Genomic DNA, 23,427 nt, shown 5'->3' on the forward strand with positions numbered 1-23,427 from the left:
TCCCTTTGTTTGTTTCAGTGTATTACTTAATGAGAGGTATGGGGCTCGCTGAGACCAGATGCTGCTTGTTTGAAAGAATTTAGGAAAAACCTGAAGCAGGATCCAAGACAGGCCGATCCTATAGTTAAGCAAGTGGCAACAGCTTGGGTGAGCTTGAAAGTTGGGTGGACTGGGGTGGGGCCTCAGGGAGTCACCAGGGCAGGGCTACCAGTGCGAGCCAGGTTACTGGAGTCCCAGATATGGCGACTGTCTGCTGCCCCAGGGAAGGGCTCACCAAAGGAACAAAGGCGTCTGACAGCATATGTATCCAGGAGAAAGCCCCCTCTCCAGCCCTCGCTCCAGTGCCAAAGAGCTCAGTTCTTCCCTGTATGTCTCTGGTGCCCCTCGAGCTGCCTCCCCTCCAAGCTTAGAGGGAGAGAGTCCAGTAAGTCTGTGCGCGGGCCCTTTAAGGAGCTACCTGGGGCTCCAGCCGCGTCAGCTTCCCTGAGTCTCAGTTCCTGCTGGTTTTTCCAGCCAGAAGTTATGGGGACTTCTCTTCCTGGCACTGGAACCCTGAGCAGGGCACCTGGTGTGGGACGGGGACCTTCCCAGCCGAGGTATCCTCCTGATTTTTATCCGCCACACTTGGGTGTGGGACCAGCCCATTGCGCCGCCACCCCTCGCGCCTCCGCCCCTCCTACCAGTCTAGATGTGGCTGCTGCTTTAATTTTGTAGTTGTAGGACTTCCATTCAGCTTGATTTCAGGCTGTTTTGAATGATGGTTGTTCTGTAGTTTAGTTGTAACTGTGATGTGGTTGTGGGAGGACGCCATCCCGCGTTTACCTATGCCGTCATCTTGACCGGAAGTCCTGTAATTGAGTCTTGATTGCTCTTGGCATGTCAATGGGAGGGATTTACTCAGGCTAATCTGCTGCAAGGATTGGCTGTGCCTATTGGCCACTGGTCTCTGACTACCTTGGAGGATCAGCTGTATAGGAGCACACCACACAGAGCAAGACTTAATTCATCAGGGCTCTAGTACCCACTAATTCCACTCATTAAGTATGTCAGTTATGTAGGTAGTCAGGGGTGGGAGGGTTGATGTGGTCTGAAGTCCACTAGGTGTGCTGGCTCTGGGGCAAGGTCAGCCACTGCCTGTGTTCTATTCAGGGCCACTCGGCATAAGCTACAAAGTGATCTGCAGATGGCTGCTTCTTATGCTGGGCTTGGAGGTGCCTGGGAAAGCCACGTTGTGAACAAAAACTGGCTGCTTCTAGTGCCAGGCTTGGGGCCAATAAATGAGAGGTATGGGGCTTGCTGAGACCAGATGTTGCTTGTTTGCAAGATTTTAGAAAACTGAAGAAGCATCCAAGACAGGCCATTTCTATGGCAAAGCCTTTAGAAACAGCTTGGGTGGGCCTAAAAGTTACATAAGGCAGGACCTCAGGGAGGGAATCACCAGGAAGGAGAAAATAGTGTGAGACATGTTGCTAGAGTCCCAGATATGGTGGTTATACTGCTGCCATAGGGAAAGGCTCACCAAAGAAACATCACCCTCCACCAGCATGTCTGTCAAAGAGATAGCCTCCTCTCCAGCACTCTTCCCGAGGCCAAGCAGCTCAGTTCCTTCCTGTATGTCTGGTGCCCCTCCAGCTGCCTCCCTCCGAGCTTAGAGGTAGCAAGTCCAAGTAAGTTGAATCTCAGGCTCTTTAAGAGGAACTGCCTGGGGCTCCAGAGGCCGCAGCCTCCCTCAGCCTCAGTTCCCACTGGTTTGTACAGCCAGAAATTATGGGAATTTCTCTTCCTGGCACTAGAACCCTGAGTTGGACGCCTGATGTGGGACAGTGAGCCCTTACTTTTCAGGGAGGAACTGTCCAGCCAAGTTAGCCTCCTGATTTTTGTCTACCACACAGGGGTGTGGGACCAGCCTGATTCCTCCTCCACCCCTTCTACCAATCTCAGTGTGGCTGCTTCTTTAATTTTGTAGTTGTAGGACTTCCATTCAGCTCAATTTCAGGTGGTTGTGAATGATAGCTGAGTTGTAGTTTATTGTAATTTTGATGTGGTTGTGAGAGGAGGCAATACCGCATTTACCTATGCCTCCATCTTGACCAGAAGTTTTATTTACTCTATTTCTAGCTTCCAGCAGTTCCTGCTGACATAATCTGCCTGGCCCATTTTCCACTTTGTAGCTGGACTGGTCCAGTATCTTGTCCTGCATCTGCTGGGTGATTAATTGCCTTGCAGATAATTTAATAATCCATACTCAACAGAAGGCTGAACAAAGGTGATGCAAACGATGAATTTTTCATATTTTTCTGCCTTTTGCAAGCTTTTATCTTCAACCTTTAAAACAATACTAACACTTTTATTCTCATCTTATAATGATGATAAAAAGGAAAAAGGGTCAAAGTTTATCTTGTCTATATCCTGAAGGTTTGGGGTCATCATGGACTCCTAAAAATAATTTGTTAGATAACTTGGGAATGAGGTGATAGGGTTCTTGTACCAGTGCTAGAACAAAATGCCCAACTGTCTGATTGACTAACATTTTCAGTCAATTTTGTACAAATGTAGTAATTAGGTGCAAGAGGCAGGGTCTGAATAGCAATAACAAGGAAGTTAATACTAGTGTCCCTATACAGGGGAGTAGCAAGGTTACTTTAGGCGAGGCTGCTTCTATACTTGTCCAGATAGATTGGGCTATGTGATTCTGACTGAATTCTTTTAGCCACTGGGCATTATCTAGAATTCATTGTCCTCTTCTTGACCTGGCCAGTTGAGTTAACATAAAAGCAACAATACGTATTTACTATCATACAATGCACCTCTTTCTTTGGCTAGTAAATCGTCTAGTGCAATGCGGTTTTCTATTACCATGCAGACAAGAGAGTCAAGAGATTTTGAAAAAAGTTTGAAATTTTCACCTGTATCTCTACCTATATTTGCCATGGTGGCAGTTATGTTTTGTGTTGTTATGGCATTATAAGTAATTCCTCTCACAAGGCCCACAGTGATAATTGCAGCTATGACTCCTGCTAAGAGGAGTCTGACTTCCCTTTTTACCCTATGATGGCTTCTAGGCTCAGGGCTTGATGAGGTTGAATTAGGGATGAAGGAATGGATTAAGGTACTGAATGGAGTGACATATCCTACTGACCATAAACCACCCTGTTTTTCTGGGTTTAGGCAATTCCTCTCCTGGGGGGCAGAAATGTTTAGTGCACCTAAAAACATTATTCCTGCTGGTAAGCAAAGTAGTTCAGTCATATTTGGGTCTAGGGAGGTGTTTCCACAGTAAGGCTCAAATGATTAAACCACCATAGGGAGAGTGCTACCGGCAGAACTGCACTCTAGATAGAGACTAATTTCCCTGGTATGATTTTTTTTTTTTTGGTATCGCATCAAGTCCCTCTGAGCTTGCACATATAAACTCCAACTGCAGAGGTTAAACATATCATGAATAGTTAGATTACTGGTACCCCTTATAAGGTTATTGTGAGAGATATTATAGTGATGCCCACTTTCATGGTCTGTATTCATACTAAAAATCAAGATCAAGCAAGATTTTGCCCTTATGCTCCACAATACGTTTCTGTCCTCCCTGAGCTCACCTTTGGACACCTGTATTACCAATTGACAGATGTACCACCCCAGTCAAACTCCCCACCTGGCAATGTCCCCAGAGGAGCAGGTCAGGCCCCACAGGCATGGCCAGAAACTTGGCACCAGAAGCAAGAGCCTCTCCCAAACCCTCTTCCCCCCGCTCCCTGATCAGGAAAAAACTATAAGAGTAGCCCTGGCCAATTTTGTTCAGTGGTTAGAGCATCAGCCCAGGGATCAGAGAGGCCTGGATTTGGTTTCTGCCTGGGGCACGTACCTCAGTTGCAGTTTGTCCCCAGCCCCGGTTGGAGTTGTGTGGGTGGAACCACTCAATGTGTTTCTCTCACATTGATGTTTCTGTCTCTCTCTCTTCCTTCTTCTCACCCTCCCACTCTACATCTCAAGATAAAATGGAAAAAAAAAAGAGTAGTGGTATTTCACCAGCAGCCCACAAGGCCAGAGGACCCCACCTTGTCCCCATGAGGGGAGGGAGGGGCACTGGGGGTGGAGAGTTATGTTAGTTAGGAAAGGAAGCAGATTCTTGGAGAAGACAAGGTAATGAATGAGAGTGGTTGATGGGGAGATTAGTAGCATAGAGTTTAGATAGAATGTCTCGCCCTAACAGGGGAGAGGGGAAGGCTGGTAACACTAAAAAAGAGTGGGGAAAGATGTAAGGGCCTGAAGAACAAGTGAGTGTCTGGGTTGCTCTGGGTTGCAATATTTGGCCATCAATTCCACAACTGAAACCCCAGAGCTTTGAAGAGGTCCCCTCAACTCTGGGAGGGCAGAATAGGTTCCCCGTATCAATTAAAAATAAAATTGGCACCCAGCCACTGTGGCTCAGTGGTTGAACATTGTCCCATGCATCAAGAGGTCACCGGTTTGATTCCCGTTCAGAACACATGCCCAGGTTGTGGGCCAAATCCACAGTGGGGGGCATGCGGGAGGCGGCCAATTGATGTTCTTTCTCACACTGATGTTTCTATCTCTCTCCTTTCCTCTCTCTCTCTCTAAAATCAATAAAGAGAAAAGTTAATAAAATAAAATAAAATAAAACTAAAATTGGCCTACCTGCTACCATCAGAGTTACCCGAGGTTCAGAGTTTGGGATGACGGTTGAAGCATCTGTTCCTGGGCACCTTCAGTATTCAGCCACAAGGCCAATTATGTGTAGGCCTGGATTGCCTGTTCCACCAGCCAGTGGAAGAAATGAGGACCAACTCTGCACAGTCTGTCTGTCTGAAGTCCGACTTCCAATGGGGTCCTCCACATTAAAGACATGGCTTAGGCAGTAGTTGGGGATTGGGGCATTGTCTTGCCGAATGGCCAGTCTGATTGCATTTGAAGCAGGCACCTAGGGGTCCACTCTGATTCTGGTGGTTGCTCTTCTACTGTCCGCTGAAGGGGGTTTGCTGACTCCTTTGATTAGTGAGGTTTCTGATAGCAGAGGCAAGATTGGGAATTCTGCTATTTTTTGCTGTTTAGCCTCTTCATCATGATTATTAAAAAACCTTAAAGGCTTATTTAGAAGTTTCCATTGAGGGGTTTGACAGCCATCTTCAAATTTTTGTAATATTCTCCTAATGTCTAAGACTGACTGAGAGATGAATCTCAGATTTAAAATGACAGTCCCTTCTGAGTTAGTGGGGTCTAAGTTAGTATATCTTCTCATAGCCTGTGTAAGGTGGGATAGAAATGTTGCAGGGTTTTCATTCCTTTCCTAAATTATTTCAGACAGTTTTTCATAGTTAAAGGCCATGTGTGAGGCTTTTTTAAGTCCCTCAATAAGACATATTAGCATATGGTTCCTGGCTTTTCTACCTGCCCCATAGTCCAGATAATTCCACCTGAGGTCCTAGTTAGGGACTGCTTTGGCCCCTACTGGGTTAGCCTATTGTCTCAGATTATCAGCATGGCCCTGGGCATTAACCCAGACTGGAATTTTATCTTCTTGATTAAGGGTGGAAGAGAGAAGATGGTAGTGGGCAGGACCTGAGGGAGGGTGAATGTGTGAGAGAGTGAGCAAGTGTGTAAAAGAGTGTGAGTGGAAGCAAAGGTGGACAGAAAACCAGAGCAGTACAAAGACATGAAGCAGAAAGTTCCTGAGCTGTGGACAGGTGTAGCCGGCTGCCACAGTAAGTGGCCCTTCAGGGTGCATCTCCCTGCACCATGGGGAGGTTCCACTATTTTGGAAGATCCTGGGTCTTCCTTGGAGGAGGCAGTAAGAGTGGCTAGACCCCAGCAACATGAACCCATCAGCACACCTGGCACCATTGGACCAGTAAACGCTCCGTGTCAACACAAACCTGTGCACAGTAGTGGAGTGCCCAGGGTACCAGTCTCAGAAGCTGCACACAGCCCGGAGACCACACCATCTCCCACAGTAGCAGCTTGATCAGAGTCTAGATATACCCCAGTAACAGAGGGTGGGATGAAGACATCCATCCCCAGGCAACAGAAGCACAGATGAGCAGCTGAGACCCATCCCCAAAAACTAAAATGTAAGCTGAGCAGGAGTGGAGCCCCACAGGGCAGCAACACTCTCCAGATATCAGCTGAAGAACCTGGGGCTCCACAGAGGCCTGTGCTGTCCAATAGCTTACAAGATCACTGGGAAACAGGAGGCCCAGAGAGACTGGTGCAATACAGCTGCCTGCCAGCAGAACCTGCAGGGTGCAGGAGCAGCAAAGAGGCCTGTGCAAGCCAGCAGGGACTGTGAAATCTAGTTACCCCCAGGACATGCAGGGTGCTAAAACACCAGAGAGGCCTGTGTGACCGAGCAGAAACTGTGAGATCTAGTTACCTGCGGGGCCTGTGAGATGCTGACGCACCAGAGAGACCTGAATGTCCTAGCAGAAACTGTGAAATCTACTTACCCTCAGGAAATGCAGGATGTTGAAGAACCAGAGAGGCCTTTGCGATTCAGCAGCCCAAAACATAGGCATAGAGCAGATCCCCAAAGGGATTATGCAATCCAGTTACCCACAAGACCTGCAGAGTGCTGGGGCACCAGGAAGGCCTGTGCGACCCAGCTGTGCACAAGATAGGCAAAGAGGATGTGAAAAACGGAGGTGGAGTTAATAGAAGCTACGAAGACGATCTCCCAGGACAAATTGGGAATTACAACTAAAATAAAAACGAATCCTTGGAAAAAAGCAAAAGAAAAGTAGCAGGATAGGACCATATAAATAGGAACACTGGTAGTTTCTGGGAGGAGAAGGATGGTAGCGAGCTGGGAGCTCAAGGACAGCAGCAGTCTTACCTGTGAACAGCGCCCTTGGGGAATAAAGACCAAGCTCGCTCCACAGTGCAGAAAGCCAGAGCAGACCTTTAAAATAGCCACAGCTACGGCTGGAGGCTACGGCAGAGGGAGGGTAAACTGGGCTGGGGACACCCGGGATTTGAAGGGCACTCAGAGTTTTTGCTGAGTTTCAGCAACAAAGAACTGTGGCCAGTGTGATCCTTCTTCAAGCTATAGGGAAAAGCAGTAGCCTCCCTTCCCTCCCCCAGAAATTCAGCCTTTCCCAGGTGAGGCAAAAAAAAGCAAATTGAGGCTCGCTAATAACCAGCATATATCCCACCCTATTGAAATCCTCTTATGCAGAACACAAAAGTTACATTTCAAGACACTGAGTAACTGAGACTACTAGCCACCAAAAAAAAAGCTAGAGGATAACTGAACTTTTCTGGGTTTGCAAATCTACCCAGGAGAGTAAGACTTGACAGTGGTGTTTAATGTGGGCACACCCAGGCTTACCCAAATCCAGCAGAGGGAGCTACAAACAGCAGAAAACCAACAGCCATGGGGCAAATTTGGCAGGCTCCAAACCCAACTCAGATAGCCAAAATGGTGAAACAAAGAAACAAATCTCACATTAAAGAATACGAAAACTCTATCGAACATGAGATCAATGAAATGCAGCTAAATAAATTATCAGAGGTAGAGTTCAGAGCCATGATCTTGAGGAAGCTCAACAGCATGAGTAAGAACATCAGCATCATAAGTAAAGATATAGAAACATTGAAGAACAACCAAGTGGAAATGAAGAATGACATAGCAGAAATAGAGAACACATTGGATGGACTAACCATCAGAGTAGAGGAAGCTGAAGACCGGATCAGTGAATTAGAAGACAGGGTAGAAAAACTTAACCAATCAGAAAAAAAAACAACAAAAACAAACAATTAAAAAACAGAAAGGTGCCCTGGCCGGTTTGGCTCAGCGGTTAGAGTGTCAGCCTGCGGTCCGGAGAGACTCAGGTTCGGTTCCCGCTAAGGGCATGTACCTTGGTTGCAGTTTGTCCCCAGCCCTGGTTGGGTCGTGTGGGTGGCAGCCACTCGATGTGTCGCTTTCACGTCGATGCTTCTCTCTCTCTCTCTCCCTCTCACTCTATCTGAACAAAATATCGAAAGATGTCCTCGGGTGAGGATTAAAAAAAAAACAAAAAAAACCCAGAAAGGTGTGGAAAAAATGGCGGCGAAGTGAATGGAGTGACACAGACCATCTCCCAAGACCAAACTGGATTTACAATGAAAATAAAGGCAAATCGTCAGGAAAGGGCAGCCGAAAGACACCTTGGAGGAACACATAACCAGAAACACCCACTGAATCCTGGTAGGCTTGCGAGGACGCGAGAGGGGGCTGGGAGCCCACGGTCCTCAGCGGCCTGGGCAGGGAACAGGGACTTGGCGGGAAGTTACTGCTACCGCCTTCCTTGTGACCCTGCATGGGCCCAGGGAACTCTGTTGCCTGCTAAGCTCTCACCTGGAGCCGCACAGACTCACAGGGACTCGGCGGGACCAGGGAACTTGGCGGGAAGTTGCTGCTACTGCCTCCCTTGCGACCCTGCATGGGCCCTGGGAACTCTGTTGCCTGCTAAGCTCTCGGCTGGGGCCGCACAGACACGCGGGGAACAGGGGACTCGGGGGGACGCAGCTACCAAGGCTGAGTCCAGTGAACTCTGCGTGCTAAGCCCTTAGCGGGTGCTACGTGGACTCGCGGGGACCAGGGGACTGTGCTGGACGCTATTGCCACCTCTGCAGTGTCCCGCTACCACGGCTCAGTCCTGGGGCTTCTGCTGAGTTCAACCCCCTCAGCTGGTGCCACAGCTGCGGCCACCCTTGGCTGGAAGCAGCGCCCTCAGGTTAAAAGACCCAGGCGGGTCCACCTTGGGCTCCAGCAGAGGGAAGGCAAACTGGACTGGAACTGTGTGGGGACACTCGGGTTTTGGAGGGTGCTAAGAGCTTTTGCTGAATGCAGCCACACAGGACTGTGGTCATTTTACTCCTTCTCAGGGCCCTGGGGAGAGGCGGGGACTCCTCCATCAGAGATTCAACCCCACCTGGTGGCCACTGAAATGCTAATTGAGGCCCATTAACAACAAACACCTGCCTCACTCTCAGGAAATCCTCTTACACTGAGCACCTGAGGGAGTTTTTCAGGCAACTCAGAAACCAAGGGTCTGCAGGTGACATCTACTAATAGCCTCCAGGCAAAAAAAAGTTACAGGATAATTACCATTCCCTGGGCGTGCAACACTAACCAGAAAAGCTAAGACTTGACGGTGGTGTTTAAAGTGGGTCTTCCCTGGCACATCCAAACCCAGGAGAGGGAGCCACGAACAGCAGAACACCAACCCACAGGGAAAATTTGGCAGACTCCAAAGCCCACTGTGATAGCCAAAATGGTCAGAAACAAAAACAAAAGCCAAATGAAAGAACAAGAGACCTCTACGGAAGATGAAATAAATGAGGTGCAGTTAAGCAAGTTAACAGAACTAGAATTTAGAGCCATGATGTTGTGGAAGCTCAACAGCATGTGTAAGGCGATGAGCACCATGAGTAAAGACATAGAAATGTTGAAAATCAACGAGTTGCAAATTAAAAACCAACAGGAAGAAATGAAGAATGACATATCAGAAATGAAAAACACATTGGAAGGTCTAAGAAGCAGAGTAGGGGAAGCTGAGGACCGGATCAGTGAATTAGAAGACAGGGTAGAAGAAATCAACCAATCAGAAAACAAAAAGCAAAAAACAATTAAAAAACAGGAAGACAGCTTAAGAGAACTGTGGGACAACTGGAAACGGAATAATATTCGCATCATAGGAGTCCCTGAAGAAGAAGAAAATAAGCATATGTTAGAGAATATATTCAAAGAAATAGTGACAGAAAACTTCCCTAATTTGGTGAAGGAAGAAGGCATTCAAGTTCAAGAAACACAGAGAGCCCCAAGTAAGAAGAACCCAAACAGGCCCACACCAAGACACATAGTAATCAAACTTCCAAAAATTAAAGACAAAGAGAGAATCCTAAAAGCAGTAAGAGATAAGCAATAGGTTACCTACAACCCCATAAGGCTCTCAGCTGAGTTTTCACAAGAAACACTACAGGCTAAAAGGGAATGGCATGAAGTAATCAAGGTCATGAAAAACAAGGATCTGAATCCAAGACTACTCTACCCAGCAAGGCTATCATTAAAAATAGAAGGTCAAATAAGGAGCTTTTCAGACAAAAAAAAGCTAAGGGAATACGTTAGCACCAAACCAGCACTGCAAGAAATGTTAAAAGGACTGCTGCAATTACCAGGAGAAATGGGAAGGAAAATAGAACCACACTAAACACAAATGGCAATAAATAAGTACATATCAATAATCACCTTAAATATAAATGGACTGAATGCTCCCATAAAAAGACACAGAGTAGCTGATTGGATAAGAAAGCATGACTCATCTATATGTTGCTTACAAGAGACCCACCTCACAACAAAAGACTCACATAGATTGAAAGTGAAGGGATGGAAAAAAATTTTTCTAGCAAACGGAAAAGAAAAAAAAGCTGGGGTAGCAATACTCATATCTGATAAAATAGATTTCAGAATGAAGGCCATAACTAGAGACAAAGAAGGCCACTATGTAATATTGAATGGATCTATCCAACAGGAAGATATAACCTTGATAAACATATATGCACCCAATATAGGAGCACTAAAATATATTTAAAAACTTCTGGAGGATTTGAAAGGAGAAATCGATAGCAATACAATCATAGCAGGGGACTTCAACACCCCGCTCACATCACTGGATAGATCCTCTAGACAAAAAATTAGCAAGGAAACAGAGTCTCTAAAAGAAGCGCTAGACCAAATGGATTTAATAGATATCTACAGAGAACTACACCCCAAAACTACAGAATTCACATTCTTCTCAGGTGCACATGGAACATTCTCAAAGATAGACCACATGTTAGGGCACAAACTAAGTCTCTACAAGTGCAAGAAGATTGAAATCATATCAAGCATCTTTTCAGACCACAATGGCATGAAACAAGAACTCAATTGCAAGAAGAACATACAAAGACATTTGAACACATGGAAGCTAAATAGCATGTTATTAAACAATGAATGGATAACCGAGGAGATCAAGGAAGAGATCAAAAACTTCCTGGAAACCAATGAAAATGAAGACACAACAACACAAAATCTATGGGATGCAGCGAAAGCAGTTCTGAGAGGGAAGTTCATAGGACTACAGGCCTACCTCAAAAAAGAAGAAAAATCTCTAATGGACTATCTATCCTCACAACTTAAAGAACTAGAGAGCAAACAAAAAGAAAACCCTAGAGCAAGTAGAAGGAAGGAAAGAGTAAGGATACGAGCAGAAATAAATGACATAGAGACCAAAAAAACAATTGAGAGGATCAATAAAACAAAGAGCTGGTTTTTCGGAAAGATAAACAAGATTGATGGACCCTTAGCTAGACTCACCAAGAAACAAAGAGAGAGAACCCAAGTACACAAAATCAGAAATGAAAGAGGAGAGAAAACAACTGACACCACAGAAATACAAAAGATCGTTAACAACTACTATGAACAATTATATGGCAACAAATACGACAATCTAAGCGAAATGGAAAAATTTCTAGAAACACATAGTCTCCCAAAACTGGATCAGGAACAGATAGAAAACTTGAACAGACCAATAACAACAGAAGAAATTGAAGATGCAATCAACCTCTCCCAGCAAACAAAAGCCCAGGCCTGGATGGCTTCACGGGGGAGTTTTACCGAACATTCAAAGAAGAACTAATACCCATTCTCCTCAAACTATTTCAAAAAATTCAGGAAGAAGGGAGACTTCCAAACTCGTTTTATGAACCCAGCATAATTTTAATTCCAAAACCAGAAAAAGACACAACAAAGAAAGAAAACTGCAGGCCAATATCCCTGATGAAAATAGATGTCAAAATCCTGAACAAAATACTAGCTAATCGGATCCAGCAATGCACCAAAAAAATTATCCACCATGACCAAGTGGGATTCATCCCAAGGATGCAAGGCTGGTACAATATTTGCAAATCCATAAATGTGATACACCACATAAATAAAATGAAGAATAAAAACCACATGATAATATCAATAGATGCTGAAAAAGCCTTCGACAAAATCCAGCATACATTTCTGATAAAAACGCTCAGCAGTGTGGGAATAGAGGGATCATATCTAGACATAATAAAGGCCATATATGAAAGACCTACAGCCAACATCATAATCAATGGGCAAAAACTAAAAGCATTTCCCTTAAGAACAGGAACAAGGCAAGGATGCCCACTTTCGCCACTCCTATTTAACATAGTACTGGAAGTCTTAGCCACAGCAATCAGACAGGAAGAAAAAATAAAAGGGATCCAAATTGGAAAGGAGGAAGTCAAATTGTCATTATTTGCAGATGACATGATACTGTACATAGAAAACCCCAAAGACTCCACCAAAAGTTTACTAGACTTAATAAATGAATTCGGCAAAGTAGCAGGATACAAAATTAACGTCAAGAAATCAATGGCATACTTATACACCACTGATGAACTCACAGAAAGAGAAACTAAGAAAACAATCCCATTTACCATTGTGGCAAAAAAAAATTAAGATACCTAGGAATAAACTTAACCAAAGAAATAAAGGACCTATTCGCAGAAAACTACAGGTCATTGAAAAAAGAAATAGAGAAAGATATAAAAAAGTGGAAGCACATACCCTGTTCATGGATTGGGAGAATTATCATCATTAAAATGTCCATATTACCCAAAGTAATATATAGATTCAACGCAATCCCCATCAAAATACCAACGGCATACTTCACAGAAATAGAAGAAGTACTTCAAAAGTTCATATGGAACCAAAAAAGGCCTCAAATAGCCACAGCAATCTTGAAAAGGAAGAACAAAGTTGGAGGGATCAGAGTACCAGATTTCAGGTTATACTACAAAGCCACTATAATCAAATTAGCCTGGTACTGGCACAAGAACAGGTATATAGACCAGTGGAACAGAACAGAGAACCCAGAAATGGACCCAAGGCAATATGCTCAATTAACATTTGACAAAGGTGGCAAAAGCATACAGTGGAGTAAGAACAGCCTCTGTAATAAATGGTGCTGGGAAAATTGGACAGCTACTTGTAGAAAAATGAAACTAGAGCATCAACTTACACCCTACACGAGAATAAACTCAAAATGGATAAAAGACTTAAATGTAACTCATGAATCCATAAAAATCCTAAAAGAGACTGTGGGCAACAAAATTTCAGACATCATACGCAGCAGAATTTTTACTGACACATCACCTAAGGCAATAGAAACAAAGGAGAAAATGAACACATGGGACTACATCAAACTCAATAGCTTCTGCACAGTGAAAGATACAATCATCAAAACGGAAAGGCTACCCACTGTATGGGAGAGCATAATTGCCAATGATATATCAGATAAGGGGTTAATTTCCAATACATATAGAGTGCTCATACAAGTCCACAAAAGGAAGTCAAAGAATCCAATTAAAAAATGGGCAGAGGAACTAAATAGACACCTCTCCAAACAGGACATACAAATGGCTAAGAAACATATGAAGAAATGCTCATCATCACTAATCATCAGAGAGATGCAAATTAAAACAACAATGAGGTATCACCTCACACCTGTCTGAATGGCCACTATCAATAAATCATCAAACAACATGTGTTGGCGAGATTGTGGAGAAAAGGGGACTCTAGTGCACTGCTGGTGGGAATGCAGACTGGTGCAGCCACAATGGAAAACAATATGGTGTCACCTCAAAAAATTAAAAATTGATCTTCCATTTGACCCAGTGATCCCACTTCTAGGAATATACGCTAAAATGCCTAAAACACCAATCACAAAGAATATATGTACCCCCATTTTTGCAGCAGCACTAGTTACAATCGCTAAGACCTGGAAATAGCCCAAGTGTCCATCAGTAGATGAATGGATCAAAAATCTGTGGTACATATACACAATGGAGGACTATGCAGTGGTAAGGAAGAAAGATCTCTTATCCTTTGATACTACATGGAGGGACCTGGAAAGTATCATCCAAAGTGAAACAAGCCAAACAGAGAAGGACAAGTTCCATATGATCTCACTTATTTTTGGAATATAATGAACATAACAGTTTGAGGAATGGGGTAGTCCCAGAGACGCGGAAGCGGGGTACAGACTGACAATCCATTAAAAAGTGGGGAGGTGGGGAAGGGATGAACCACAGAACTTATATGCATGTATGCATGAACAGTGGACATGGGCAACAATCTGGGGAAAGGGCAGGGATGGAGGTGGAGGGGGGAATCAGTGGGGGGAAAAGGAGAAACTGCTGTAACAAAAATTAATCAATAAAAAAAAAGAATCTGAAAAAAAAAAAAATAACAGAAAGACAACTTAAGAGAACTGTGGGACAACTGGAAACATAATAACATTTGCATCATAGGAGTCCCAGAAGAGGAAAAAAAATGGGCAAGGGTTAGAGAATATACTTGAAGAAATAGTGACAGAAAATTTTTTAACTTGGTGAAGATAGAAGGCATTCAAGTTCAAGAAGCACAGAATGCCCCAAGTAAGAAGAACCCAAACAGGCCCACACCAAAACACATAGTAATTAAAATGCCAAAAATTAAAGAAAAAGAGAGGATCCTATAGGCAGCAAGAGATAAGCAACAGTTTACCTACAAAAGAAACCTCATAAGGCTCTCAACTGTCTTCTCAACAAAAACACTAGAAGCCAGAAGGGAGTGGCACAAAGTAATCAAAGTCATGAAAAACAAGGATCTGAATCCAAGATTATTCTATCCCGCAAGGCTATCATTTAAAATAGAAGGTCAAGCCCTGGCCAGTTTGGCTCAGCGGTTAGAGTGTCGGCCTGCGGTCTGGAGAGACCCGGGTTTGGTTCCCGCTAAGGGCACGTACTTTGCCCTGGCCGGTTTGGCTCAGCGGTTAGAGCGTCGGCCTGCGGTCCGGAGGGCACGTACTTTGGTTGCAGTTTGTCCCCAGCCCTGATTGGTCTTGTTGGTGGCAGCCACTCGATGTGTCCGTTCACGTCGATGTTTCTCTCTCTCTCTCCCTTCCTCTCTCTCCCTCCCACTCTATATGTACAAAAAATGGAAAAATATCCTCGGGTGAGGATTAAAATTAATTAATTAATTAATTAATTAATTAATTAAATAAAATAGAAGGTCAAATAAAGTGCTTTTCAGACAAAAAAAAGGCTAAGGGAATATATATATATATATATTTTTTTTAATTGATTAATTTTTGTTACAAATGATTCTCCTTTTTTCCCCCAGTGATTCCCCCCTCCCCCTTCCCTCCCTGCCCCTTCCCCCGATTGTTGTCCATGTCAACTGTTCATGCCTACATGCATATAAATTCTGTTGTTCATCCCTCTCTCAGCTCCCCACTCCTTAGGGGATTGTCCTCAAACTGTTATGTTCATTATATTCCAGAAATCAGTGAGATCATATGAAATTTGTCTTTCTCTGCTTGGCTTGTTTCACTTAGGATGATACTTTCCAGGTCCCTCCATGTAGTCTCAAAGGATAAGAGATCTTTCTTTCTTACCGCTGCGTAGTACTCCATTGTGTATATGTACCACAGCTTTTTAATCCATTCGTCTACTGATGGACACTTGGGCTGTTTCCAGATCTTAGCGATTGTAAATAGTGCTGCTACAAAGATGGGGGTACATATATTCTTTCTGATTGGTGTTTCAGGCTTCTTAGGGTATATTCCTAGAAGTGGGATTACTGGGTCAAATGGGAGTTCAATTTTTAATTTTTTGAGGTGACACCATATTGTTTTCCATAGTGGCTGCACCAGTCTGCATTCCCACCAACAGTGTACTAGAGTCCCCTTTTCTCCACACCCTCGCCAACACTTGTTGTTTGATGATTTGTTGATGGCGGCCATTCTGACCGGTGTGAGGTGATACCTCATTGTTGTTTTGATTTGCATCTCTCTGATGATTAGTGATGATGAACATTTCTTCATATGTCTCTTAGCCATTTGTATGTCCTGTTTGGAGAGGTGTCTATTTAGTTCCTCTGCCCATTTTTTAATTGGATTCTTTGTCTTCCTTTTGTGGACTTGTATGAGCACTCTATATGTATTGGAAATTAACCCCTTATCTGATATATCATTGGCAATTATGCTCTCCCATACAGTGGGTAGCCTTTCCGTTTTGATGATTGTATCTTTCGCTGTGCAGAAGCTTTTGAGTTTGATGGAGTCCCATGTGTTCATTTTCTCCTTTGTTTCTATTGCCTTAGGTGATGTGTCAGTAAAAATTCTGCTGCGTATGATGTCTGAGATTTTGTTGCCCACAGTCTCCTCTAGGATTTTTATGGATTCATGAGTTACATTTAAGTCTTTTATCCATTTTGAGTTTATTTTGGTGTAGGGTGTTAGTTGATGGTCTAGTTTCATTTTTCGGCAAGTAGCTGTCCAATTTTCCCAGCACCATTTATTAAAGAGGCTGTCCTTACTCCACTGTATGCTCTTGCCACCTTTGTCAAATATTAATTGAGCATATTGCCTAGGGTCCATTTCTGGGTTCTCTATTCTGTTCCACTGGTCTATATACCTGTTCTTGTGCCAGTACCAGGCTGTTTTGATTATGGTGGCTTTGTAGTATAACCTGAAATCTGGTATTGTGATCCCTCCAACTTTGTTCTTCCTTTTCAAGATTGCTGTGGCTATTCGAGGCCTTTTTTGGTTCCATATGAACTTTTGAAGTAATTGTTCTAATTCTTTGAAGTATACCGTTGGTATTTTGATGGGGATTGCGTTGAATCTATAGATTGCTTTGGGTAATATGGACATTTTAATGATGTTAATTCTCCCAATCCATGAACAGGGTATGTTCTTCCACTTTTTTACATCTTGCTCTATTTCTTTTTTCAAAGACCTGTAGTTTTTTGCGAATAGGTCCTTTATCTCTTTGGTTAAGTTTATTCCTAGGTATCTTAATTTTTTTGCCGCAATGGTAAATGGGATTGTTTGCCTAGTTTCTCTTTCTGTGAGTTCATCATTGGTGTATAAGAATGCCATCGATTTCTTGACGTTAATTTTGTATCCTGCTACTTTGCCAAATTCATTTATTAAGTCTAGTAAGCTTTTGGTGGAGTCTTTGGGATTTTCTATGTACAGTATCATGTCATCTGCAAATAATGACAATTTCACTTCCTCCTTTACAATTTGGATCCCTTTTATTTTTTCTTCATGTCTGATTGCTGTGGCTAAGACTTCCAGTTCTATGTTAAATAGGAGTGGCGAAAGTGGGCATCCTTGCCTTGTTCCTGTTCTTAAGGGAAATGCTTTTAGTTTTTGCCCATTGAGTATGATGTTGGCTGTAGGTCTTTCATATATGGCCTTTATTATGTCTAGGTATGATCCCTCAATTCCCACACTGCTGAGCGTTTTTATCAGAAATGGATGCTGGATTTTGTCAAAGGCTTTTTCAGCATCTATTGATATGATCATGTGGTTTTTAGTCTTCAATTTATTTATGTGGTGTATCACATTTATGGATTTGTGAATATTGTACCAGCCTTGCATCCCTGGGATGAATCCCACCTGGTCATGGTGGATAATTTTTCTGGTGTATTGCTGGACTCGATTTGCTAGTATTTTGTTCAGGATTTTGGCATCTATGTTCATCAGGGATATTGGCCTGTAGTTTTCTTTCTTTGTTGTGTCTTTTTCTGGTTTTGGAATTAGAGTTATGCTGGCTTCATAAAACGAGTTTGGCAGTCTTCCTTCTTCTTGAATTTTTTGAAATAGTTTGAGGAGAATGGGTATTAGTTCTTCTTTGAAGTAAGGGAATATATTAATACCTAATCAGCACTGCAAGAAATGCTAAAAGAACTGCTGTAATTAGTAGAAGAAATAGGAAGAAAAATAGAAACACACGAAACAAGAATAGCAATAAATAAGTACATATCAACTATCACCTTAAGTGTGAATGGTCTGAATGCTCCGATAAAAAGACACAGAGTAGGTGACTGGATAAGAAAGCATGACTCACATATATGTTATTTACAAAAAACCCACCTCACAACAAAAGACTCACATAGGTAGAAAGTGAAGGGATGGGGAAAAATCTTTCAAACAAAAAACAACCTGGGGGGGTATCAATACTCATATCTAATAAAGTAGATTCCAAATGAAGGCCATAACTAGAGACAAACGATCTATCCAACAGGAAGATATAACATTGGTAAACATATATGCACCAAATATAAAAGCACCAACATATATTAAAAACCTTTTGAAGGACTTCAAAGAAGAAGTCAACAGAAATACAATCATAGCGGGGAACTTTAACACCCCGCTGACATCACTGGATAGAACTTCTAGACTAAAAATTAACAATGAAACACAGACTCCAATAGAAGCGCTAGATCAAATGGATTTAATAGATATCTACAGAGAATTACACCCAAAACTGCAGAATTCACATTCTTCTCAAGTGCACATGGAACATTCTCAAAGACAGACCACATGTTAGGGCACAAACTAAGTCTCTACAAGGTAAAGAAGATTGAAATCACATCAAGCATCTTCTCAAATTAAAACAGCATGAAACTCAAAATCAATTGCAACAAGAACATGCAAAGACATTTGAAAACATAAAGGCTAAATAGCATGTTATTGAACTTTGAATGGGTTACCATGGAGATTAAGAAAGAAATTAAAAACATCCTGGAAACTAATAAAAATGAACACACAACAGCACAAATCTATGAGATGCAGCAAAAGCAGTTCTGAGTGGGAATTTCATAGTACTACAGGCATACCTCAAGAAGCAAGAAATATTTCTAATACAATATCTAAACTTACAACTCAAAGAACTAGAAAGAAAACAAAACAAAAACACCAGAGCAAGTAGAAGGAAGGAAGTAGTAAAGATCAGAGCAGAAATAAATCACATGGAAATAACAACAACAATAGCAAAACAATTCAAAGGATCAATGAAACAAAGAGCTTGTTTTTTGAAAAGATAAACAAGATTGATGGACGCTTAGCTAGACTCACCAAGAAACAAAGAGAGAGAACCCAAATACACAAAATCAGAAATGAAAGAGGAGAAATAATAACTGACACCACAGAAATATAAAGGATTGTTAACAGATATTATAAACAATTACACTACAATAAATTTAACACTCTAAGCGAAATGGACAAATTTCTAGAAACACATAGTCTCCCAAAACTGAACAGGGAAGAGATGGAAAACTTGAACAGACCAATAACAACCAAAGAAATTGAAGATATAATGAAGACTCCCAGCAAACAAAAGCTCAGGCCTAGATGGCTTCCCGTGGGAATTTTACCGAACATTCGAGGAAGAACTAATACCCATTCCTCTCAAACTATTTCAAAAAATTCAAGAAGAAGGTAGACTTCCAAACTCATTTTATGAGGCCAGCATATTTCTAATTCCAAAAAGAGAAAAAAACACAACAAAGAAAGAAAACTACAGACCAATATCCCTGATGAACATAGATGCCATAATGCTGAAAAATACTACTAATCAAATCCAGCAATACATCCAAATAATTATTCACCATGATCAAGTGGAATTCATCCCAGAGATGCTAAGGTGGTACAATATGTGCAAATCAATAAGTGTAATACACCACATAAACAAAATGAAAGATGAAAATCATATGATCATATGAATAGATGCAGAAAAAGCATTCGACAAAATCCAGCACACATTTCCGATAAAGATGCTCAACAATCTGGGAATAGAGGGATCATATCTCGACATAATAAAGGCCATATATGAAAGACCTACAGCCAACATCATACTTCATGGGCAAAAAATAAAGCATTTCCCTTAAGAATGCGAACAAGAAATGGATGCACACTTTTGCCACTCTTAATGAACATAGTACTGGAAGTCTTAGCCACAGCAATCAGTCAGGAAGAAAAAATAAAAGGGATTCAAATTGGAAAGGAGGAAGTGAAACTGTAATTACTTGCAGAGGACATAATATTATACGTAGAAAACCCCAAGGACTTCATCAATAATTTACTAGACTTAATAGATGAATTTGGCAAAGTAGTAGAATACAAAATTAATGTCAAGAAATCCTCAGCATTCTTATACTCCAATGATGAACTCACAGAAAGAGAAACAAAAATAACAATCCTATTTACCATTGCAGCAAATAAATTAAGATACCTTGAAATAAAATTAACGAAAGAAATATAGGACCTATTCACAGAAAACTACAGGTCATTGAAAAAAAGAAATAGAGGAAGATATAAAAAAGTGGAAGCACATACCTTGTTCATGGATTGGAAGAATCAACATAATTAAAATGTCCATACTACTTAAAGCAATCTATATATTCAATGTAATCTCCACCAAAATACCAAAGACATACTTCACAGAACTAGAACAAATACTTCAAAAGTTCATATGGAACCAAAAAAGACCCCGAATGGCCACACCAATCTTGAAAAAGAAGAAAAAATTTGGAGGGATCACATTACCAGATTTCAGGTTATAATACAAAGCCACTGTAATCAAAAGAGCCTGCTACTGGCACAAGGACAGGCAGAAAGATCAAAGGAACAGAATAAAGTACTCAGAAATAGACGCAAGAGAATATGCTGAATTAATATTTGACAAAGGTGGCAAGAGCATACAGTGGAATAAATACAGCCTCTTTAATAAATGGTGTTGGGGAAACTGGACAGCTACATGCAAAAAAAAAAATGAAACAAGACCATCAACTTACACCATACACAAGAATAAACTCAAAATGGATAAAAGACTTAAATGTGACTCATGAATCCATCAAAATCCTAGAAGTAAATGTAGTCGACAAAATTTCAGACATCATATGCTGCAGAATTTTCATTGATAAAGCAACAGAAACAAATGAGAAAATAAACACATGGGACTACATCAAACTCAAAAGCTTCTGACAGCAAAAAAAAACAAAAACAAAAAAATAAAAACAAACAAACAAACAAAAAAAACACCACCAAAATGGAAAGGCACCCTACTATATGGGAGAGCATGATTGCCAATAATACATCAGATAAAGGGTTAATTATATATATATATATATATATATATATATATATATATATATATATATATATAAAATGAGCTCAACAGCTCAACAAAAGAAAGACAAAAAACCAAATTTAAAAAATGGGAAGAGAATCTAAATAGACACCTCTCCAAACAGGATATACAAATGGCTAAGAGACACATGAAGTGTTGACGAGGGTGTGGAGAAAAGGGGACTCTAGTACACTGCTGGTGGGAATGCAGACTGGTGCACCACTATAGAAAACAATATGGTGTTACCCAAAAAATTAAAAATTGATCTGCCATTTGACCCAGTGATCCCACTTCTAGGAATATAGCCTAAGAAGCCTAAAACACCAATCAGAGAAAATATATGTTCTCCCATGTTTGTAGCAGCACTATTTACAATAGCTAAGATCTGGAAACAGCCCAAATATCCATCAGTAGGCGAATGGATAAAAAAGCTGTAGTACATATTCACAATGGAGTGCTATGCAGCAGTAAGAAAGAAAGATTTCTTATCTTTTGAAGCAACATGGAGAGACCTAGAGAGTGTTATCTTATCCTAAGCAAAACAAGCCAAACAGAGAAAGATAAGTATTATATGATCTCACTTGTTTGTGGAATATAAAGAACATAACAGTCTGAGGAATGGCGTAGTCCCAGACATGTGGAAGTGGGGTACAGACTGACAATCCACAAAATAGGGTGTTGGTGGGGAGAGATATACCACAGAACTTATGTGCAGGTATGCATGAATAATGGACATGGACTACAAAGCTGGGGACAAGGAGGGGAGGAAGGGGGCAGGGGGAATCAGTGGGGAAAAACAAGAAACATCTGTAACTAAAATAAGTTAATTAATTTAAAAACAACAATAACAACAAAATCTCAAATTGGTTGAAAGTGAAGGAATGGAATAAAATCTTCCAAGCAAACAAAAAGGAAAAAAAAAAAAAAAAGCTGGGTAGCGATACTCATATAAGTCAAAATGGAGGCCATAACTAGAGACAAAGAAGGCAACTACCTAATACTGAAAGGTTCAATCCAACAGAAAGCTTTAACCTTGGTAAATATATATGCACCCAATATAGGAACACTGACATATATTAAAAATATGGAGGACTTCAAAGGAGAAATTGACAGCAATACAATCAAAGCAGGGGACTTCAATACCCCACTGACATCACTGGATAGATCCTCAAAAAAAAAAAAAAAATTTATCAAGGAAACAGCGGCTCTAAATGAAACACTAGATCAAATGGATGTAATAGATATCTACAGAGAATTACACCCCAAAACTACAGAATTCACATTCTTCTCAAGTGCACATGGACATCCTCAAAGATAGACCACATGTTAGGACACAAACTAAGTCTCTACAATGTAAAGATTTAAATCATATCAAGCGTCTTCTCAGATCACAATGGCATGAAACTAGAAATCAATTGCAACAAGAACATGCAAAGACATTTGAACACGTGGAGCCTAAATAGCATGTTATTGAACAATGAATATGTTACTGAGAAGATCAAGAAAGAAATTAAAAATTTCTGGAAACCAATGAAAATAAACACAAAACACAAAATGTATGGGATGCAGTGAAAGCAGTTCTGAGAGGGAAGTTCATAGCACTGCAACCCTACCTCAAGAAACAAGAAAAATTCTTATAGATTATCTAATCTCACAACTTAAAGAACTAGAAAGCCAACAAAAAGAAAACCCCAGAACAAGTAGAAGGAAAGAAATAATAAATGACATGGAGACCCAAAAAACAATTCAAAGGATCAATGAAACAAAGAGCTGGTTTTTCGAAAAGATAAACAAAATTGTTAGCCCCTTAGCTAGACTCACCAAGAAACAAAGAGAGAGAACCCAAATACACAAAATCAGAAATGAAAGAGAAGTAACAACTGACACCACAGAAATACAAATACTATGAACAATTATATGGCAACAAATTCGACAATCGAAGTGAAATGGACAAATTTATAGAAACACACAGTCCCCCAAAACTGGTTCAGGAAGAAATAGAAAACTTGAACAGACCATGAAATTGCAGAGGTAATCAAGACTCTCCCAGCAAACAAAAGACCAAGCCTGGATGCCTTCACAGGGGAATTTTACTGAACATTAAAGAAAGGACTAACACCCATTCTTTTCAAACTATTTCAAAAACTTCCAAACTCATTTTATGAGGCCAGCGTAATTCTGATTCCAAAACCAGAAAAAGACACTACAAAGAAAGTAAACTAGAGGGCAACATCCCTAATGAACATAGATGCCAAAATCCTGAACAAAATGGTAGCAAATTGTATCCAGCAATACATCAAAAAAATTTTTCACCAGGACCAAGTGGGATTCATCCCAGGGATGCAAGGCTGGTACAATATTTGCAAATCAATAAATGTGATACACCACATAAACAAAATGAAGATTAAAAACCAC

Source organism: Molossus molossus, unplaced genomic scaffold (genome assembly GCF_014108415.1).
Source record: "Molossus molossus isolate mMolMol1 unplaced genomic scaffold, mMolMol1.p scaffold_m16_p_4, whole genome shotgun sequence".
Classification (NCBI taxonomy): Eukaryota; Metazoa; Chordata; class Mammalia; order Chiroptera; family Molossidae; genus Molossus; species Molossus molossus.